The 6,972-nt window shown below is 34.4% G+C and overlaps 1 long non-coding RNA gene across 1 annotated transcript; it reads left to right on the top strand.

The window, feature by feature from the left end:
• The first annotated feature begins 3,608 nt into the window (after positions 1-3,608).
• Positions 3,609-6,525, top strand: LOC129245496 (uncharacterized). Its single transcript, XR_008582411.1, has 4 exons — positions 3,609-3,725; positions 4,676-4,772; positions 4,836-5,119; positions 6,002-6,525. It is a non-coding gene; the product is annotated as an uncharacterized LOC129245496 (long non-coding RNA).
• Positions 6,526-6,972: the final 447 nt, after the last annotated feature.

Genomic DNA, 6,972 nt, shown 5'->3' on the forward strand with positions numbered 1-6,972 from the left:
TTATTTTGTTTATTGTAAGATGAAATGGAATGAAGTTGTGTTTCCGGCAGATTTACAGAATCGGTGATTAAGGTTATTAATATTTTCTACTGAAAATTTGTTAATATGTGACAGTTTTGCGTCAGAGTGATCCGACTAATTGTATAAATGTATCTTTTGAGTTCCTGCTGTTGCATGTAAGGCTGAGGTCTGAGGTCGTCGAATGTGATCAAGAAAAATGTCATTGGGGAGAAATTAAAATGTTTTGAAATTAAATGATCAGTGTAATATTGTGGTCCCATGCTGCTTTACCCTGTGAAAGTGACTTTGTAGAAGTTAAAAACCACATGAGCCTTTTGGAAACCATTTTTTCTTGTAATTTGCTTATGCAAGCGAGCTGAGATATGAGGCGATAGGAATATAAACATCTTTATTTGAATTTTTCACTGGTAGCGGCTTTAAAGAAGTGTGGAATTACACCTTATCAAAAAAAAATATTTTTGTAAAGTTTAAGAAAACTTTTTAAGGACAGTTGGCATGTTAACTAATATTGGATTAGATATTTTATCGAAGCCTGGGGTAGTTCAGTAAATAACTTTAGGCAGGTAATTCCGTAAATAGGAAAGGAGAGTCGATCACATTGGATTTGTGATTAGAAATAAAATTTGGAGACCGACTGGAGTTAAGCTGAAGGGAAAGCTGAAGAAAAATTTAAATCTTTAGATAGAAGACCAGTGCTTAGTAAAGATTTCTGACATGTCTTTTGAGTCAGTGACTATAGTAGGATCCACTAAATGGATACTATTTGGGTCTATCTGCGATAGTGGAAGGTCTGTACGTACCAACTAATTTACGAATGCTTTGCCAAATCATATGGAAGTATTAAGCTTTAGTTTTTCGGGGAAATCTGTAAAACTCTGTAGTGAAGCAGCCCTCATGGCTTTAGTTAATAAGGGCCTTGCTTTTTTTATATGCTATTAAATCATCATAAGAGAAGGATTTTTTGTAAGGCCCCAAGCACTTTGTTCAGCGGTTCTTAAATATTTGAACTCTGGTGTCCACCATGGAACACTTCTGTTAAGGTTTTTGCGAGTGGGTCGCGGAATTGATTCGTTGGCTGCTGTGCTTATTATCTTTTCAATGAAAGCAGCTTTGCAGTTAATATTAAATTAAGGGCCGAATAAAATTGATAACTCGAGAATTTTATTCTGAAATAGTGGCCAGTCAGACTGTTTGAGTTGTATAGTGGAATAGAACGATCTACTGGACAGAAGTGATGGCAGGGAAGTCGTCTATGTTGCATACGTCGTTAATGGTGTACCAATTGCACATTGGAACAATTTGGGAAGAACTTAGCGATATATCAATGGCCACAACCTATTTTGTTCTCAGTCAAATTCGTTGCCGCAACGGACACATTGTCTGACGTACGTTCAAAATCAGTAGTTGGAATATGATTAAGGGATAATAAGGGATAGGGATAATAATAATAATTAGTTGCTATAGCGCCGCCTGGTGGGCGCATTTTGCCTTCACAAAAGTTTTAAAATCGCCTCGGCTTTCAGCCTTAGCCTTGACTTGGGGCCATGTCGCATTAAGTCCGGTGGGGCTGATTTCGTCATTAAGACTGCGTCTCCATGTGTCAACTTCTGCGCGATCCGCATGGATTCCAATCGAACGCCATTATACTGCGTCTGTTTGGCACTCAAGTATCTGACCACCCCATACGAAGAATGAATCTAAGACATCGATTGATGAATGTTTGAAATTTTTGGAGCTCTCCTAGCTTTGCTCACATAAAGCAAAAGCGAACGAAAAAATTTAGAAGTTTGTGCGGGAACGATTCGACGACTACTTAAAAAACAAATTTTATGCTAGGTTGGAATTTGCGAAGAAATTCCGATATGAGAAAGCGAACTTTTGGTCTCAGATATTCATTGAAAAATAATAATACGGCATTCACCACCAGAATTTGTCTGCATTTGCGGATGAAACCAAAATGAATATTTTTGGATCAGACGGTAAGCGTTTTGTGTGGCAATGCCTGGAAAAGAATTAGAGGACAAAAATATTAAAAAGACGGTGAAGTATGGTGGCAGCTCAATAATGATATGACGTAACATATAAGGGGCTGGCGTCGGAAACATATACGTTATTGATGGTGGAACTTTGGGAGGCAAAGGGTACAATTGACATTTTAAACAAAACAAAATGTTCTCAGCCGTGCAGAAAAACTTGGTATTCGTGAAAACTTTGTATTTTATCAAAATAACGATCTAAGGCACACGTCGTGGAATGCTCGGAATTGGTACTGTACAACCGTTTAAAGGTTCTGGATAAGCCTGCTCAATCTCGCGACATGAACTCCATTGAACATTTGTGGGGAGCAGTAGGTCAGATTTAAAACAAGCAGTATTCGAGGAAAGGGAATAAATTGAGCCCAGCGACTACCGAAATCTAATTGAAAGTATGCGACGGCGCTTACTGGAGGTAATAAAATACAAAAGGAAATCGACAAAATATTAATGTTTAGGCATTTGTTAGTTTTGCGAGTTATAAGCGGGGTGCCCGAGTTTGAGTGTGAGCAGCATATACATTATGTCAAAGAAGTACCGGGAGTTGTTCAATAACCCCCAAAATAACTGTTTAATCATCAAAATTTAATTAATATTAAATACCAACATTCCAGCAAACAAAAATTTAGACATATGTATGTGTAACGTGCGCTTTTTAAATAAACAATACCCGATATTATTTTGACAGAATGTATGACAATAATTTCATACAAAATTCAATTCTTCTCCCTGCTTTTGTTTTAAGTGCAGTTAATTCTTATAATTGTACTTCCTACATGCGAGTATACATAAATAAATAAAAACAAATTAAAATCAAAAAATATTTATATTCTTATTTAAGTTAAAAGATCTTATATAAGAAGTGTCCCATTTAAATGTGGCTCACTGTATGTACGTATATATGAAAGGAGCGGAACTAATCTGTTTGCATTTAATGCCTTCTCAGAATGGTCAAGACAAAAATAAAAAAAACACATGTTGCACCTCTATGCTACCCATTTTCTATGCATACATACATATACAACAACTTTGTGACCTGCTTCTTCTTTCCTTACCTGGATGTAAAACGAAAAAAGATTCCTAGAACAGTTTTACTCAAGCGAGTCTCAGCATCGCATCTAATTTTATTATAAAAATATTTCCATCAACTCAAAGCACATTTAAAGTTTACATTAAATACAAGACTTGAAAAGGATATATATTATCATGTTAGTGAAAAAACAAAATCATTTATTTACTTATTCAGTGTACGAATATAATTTTCGGAGTGTTGAACGTGTATTCGAATGTACGAAGAATTTTACTAGCGCCTGTAAGTGCGAGTTTATGATTAATTTAATTAGCAAATAACACCGAGATCCTTAAAGAAGATATGGCATCTGGTAATCAAGTACCAAAAACGAACACCAACGGCGTTGATGAGGCCGCAAACTTTTTAGTAGCTGGTATTTTGCGTTCGCTTTCTTCGGGGGATGTGAGAGGCGCTGAAGGCGGCAATCCGCCATTGGAAACGACTAATAAGTGCCACTGGAATCGTCTAATCCATATCAATAGTTTCCTTAATTTGGAGACAAAAGGCTGTTTAGGCTATTAACAAAAAATAATAATGAAAAGTTTGATAAAATACATATTTAGGTGTAGAAAATGCTCTCAAACTACTTACTTGTGCAGGTAAGAAAAATGGCCGAATAAACATTTTCAGTACTAATCATATTCTTGGAAATTACCGAATTATCGAGAAGTCAGGCTCTAAAGTCCTCATTTTACTATTTATACCTAATTAGTTAGCAGTTACTTTTAATAGTTAACGGTATGAAGTTTTTATACGGTATAAAAGAGATAAGCACAATTTTGACACAATTATCTCAACAAAAGATAAGAAAAAGAGAGCTAAACGCAATTTCCCAAAGAGAAGAAAGGAAACGTTAACGAACGGGAATTCTACCATCACTTGCAATAACCGATAGAAGAGAGGAGAGCATATCAGCTGAGTTGGTTTACAAATTTTTCTGTTGCAGAAAAATTTAAAGTCGCAAAACAAAAGACTGAAAAGAAAGGATAAAGGAAGTTTGACCTAAAATGTAAGGAGAACTAAACCGACAGACGTTACTCATCATAGCTATCTTTTCCACCATCAAGTAACAGCAAAACACTCAGCCGCTAACAGTTGCGTATTATGAGTATGTAAATAGAAGCAAAGAGAATTAAAGGCGTTACACGTTATTTGCTACAAAATGACGCTGTAGGCAAGCTGCAGGTGCTATTTTAATATGCCCTGTGCTCATTAATAATATAATTAATATTTCTCTGTTTTTTTTCACTTTATTTCACTTACGAATCATTCTTTTTGAAGTACAGCATTCATTTTTCGTTACTTTTTAATTCAATAGTGGATATTGGTATCATATGAAGAAGAGTAACTCATCAAAAATATGCCATTTGTGTAATTAGTTAAGACTTTAGTTGTAACGTTAAAATATTGTTAAATTTCATCAGTCAACATTAGGAAGAAGTAGGTAACGTTTTAAGACAAAACATGTAATCCTAAAACTTTATAAAAATATAAACGATGGTACTTGAATATCTATATTTAAATTAATAAACCTTTCTCTCTATTGTAGTTCACCAGCTCGCAACGATTTCTACAATAACTTCTTCAGTATTTAAGTCATGGTACTACAGCGCCAATGAGTAGCAACTGGAGTCGTTGTGTTCAGTGTAATAAATTCATGTGCACTGATTGCCCGCGTAGCTTTCTTAATAGTACCCTATTTTCAACAGGTTTCACTAGACGTGTAAGGACTCGCACTTCCGATACACCCTCACTATCATTTGCCATAGAGGGTCACGCTAATGGGCAAGTTAACCGTCCTTGGGGCTTATGCGTTAATAAAATGGGTCCCATATTCACCTCCGATAGACGTAACAATCGTGTGCAAGTTTTTAATTCGGATGGTACCCTGAAGTTTAAATTCGGCCGTAAAGGCTCTGGACGCATTATTATTACAGATTCTAAAAACCAACGAGTGGCTATCTACAATTCCAACTTTAAATAGATTTGGAAAGTAAGTAGAAGAGATAAACGTTATAACCTTCTTGCAAACAAAAAACACTGCAATGGAGCTTTGCATTTTCTATTAAATGCAATTTTTATTTTCAAACAAAATTTTAGTGTGAAGGGTTCTATACTGCAGCCTTGAAAGTACAGTGTGTGCTTATTTTGTTTAACTATAAGGGCCATGAATTTTTTGTAACAGATATTTCTATTTACATATTAAGTTAAAAACTTTATAAAAAATTATGAAAGTTTAAATTTATTTCTGATTTTATGCTTTTATTTATAACTTTTACAGCTATTTTGGTAAAAGTTGTAGATCAAATAATTAACTAAAGATATATATTTGCAAAGTTTTTGTAGCTGTTACAGTTCCTGTTACACGCTCAAGTAAAGGTGGGTTTACTTAAAAGAAAGCACTTATGACCCAAACTCATTATAACTATCTCATACTAAACAGAACAAATAGTGATCGTATTCGTCAAACAATGTTAAATAGCATAACTTCGGCTATAGCTCTTGTATTAACTCACTTTTCTACATTGCGGATATATTATATAAATACGTAATAAGCGCTACGGGAATCAACTGGGCTTGGCAAATATATGCGGCACAAGCGCTTAAGAGGTTAAGCACACGCACTTACTTGCAATAATAATAATGGAGAATACTAACTATACGGAGGCGATAAATAAAGTTGTGCAAGCACTGACATTTTAAGTCAATGCATTGTCGCACTCAAACACACTTAAACATAGAAATAGCAGTAGTTGCACACCAGTCTGTGTATTAGGCACTGAGTGGAACAGCCTTTAAATGACATATTATTATTTTTTCATAATTATCCTGTTCGCTATGCTTTAATATTAACCATACCTATTTTCTTTTTCAGATTGAAATGCGTTCATCGAGAAATCCCTCTCGACGAAAAAGATCGAACTTGTGACGTTTCTCTTATGCCCGATGGTCGAATTGTTTTCCTACTCGAATTATCACCTGATACGAAAGAGGGCTCCAATGCTTAAAAAGGATTTGTGCACGTTTTTTAATTTTTTTATTTATAGTTAATAAAATCGCGTACCACATCAAACGAAATCATTGAGTAACAAGCCAAAACATATTGTTCCTCTATCAATTTAAAAACTTTATTAAAAAAATTTGATGTGAAGAAATTAACAACTACTTCTATAGTATTAAAAGTGTAGGCTATAATCATTATAATGGCATGCATACATACATATATGCAAATAATATAGCTTAAGTTAGTGAAATTCATTTATTTATTTAAAGGCGGCTGCATTTATGGCAACCTCCGAGGGTATTTATGCAATGAAAAAGCTCTCATAAACACCATTGTTATTTGGGGCAGCACGAAACTGTAGGAGAAGCTCGCCCAAACACCCGAAAAAGGGTGTAAGTCCCAATATACATATGTACATATATATATATATATATATATAAGGTCATAATAAAAAAAATATTTTTTAGATAAATATGCAGAACTTGTGATCATTTATGTCTTGAGTATTCATTAGGGAGATATACCTAGTATCAAAGTAAATGAGCGATATATAATTAAAGATAAATAGTAATTCAATAGTAAACCATTATATTAAGGGCCAAAAGGGCACTATTGTTTATTTACTAATTTTTTGTTGCAACTGTATTGAGCTTAGCTGCGTACGCATACACACACCTTGTAAGTACAAATCACAAGAGTATGTGTATACATATGTAAGTACACATTTTTTTGTTATTTACATACATACACATATACGTAATTGCATACTTGTGTGTGCATGCTGCCATATTTGAAACGGAATTAAATATATTTGAATATACAAGCGACTTTCCGTACTATGT

Source organism: Anastrepha obliqua, chromosome 4 (genome assembly GCF_027943255.1).
Source record: "Anastrepha obliqua isolate idAnaObli1 chromosome 4, idAnaObli1_1.0, whole genome shotgun sequence".
Classification (NCBI taxonomy): Eukaryota; Metazoa; Arthropoda; class Insecta; order Diptera; family Tephritidae; genus Anastrepha; species Anastrepha obliqua.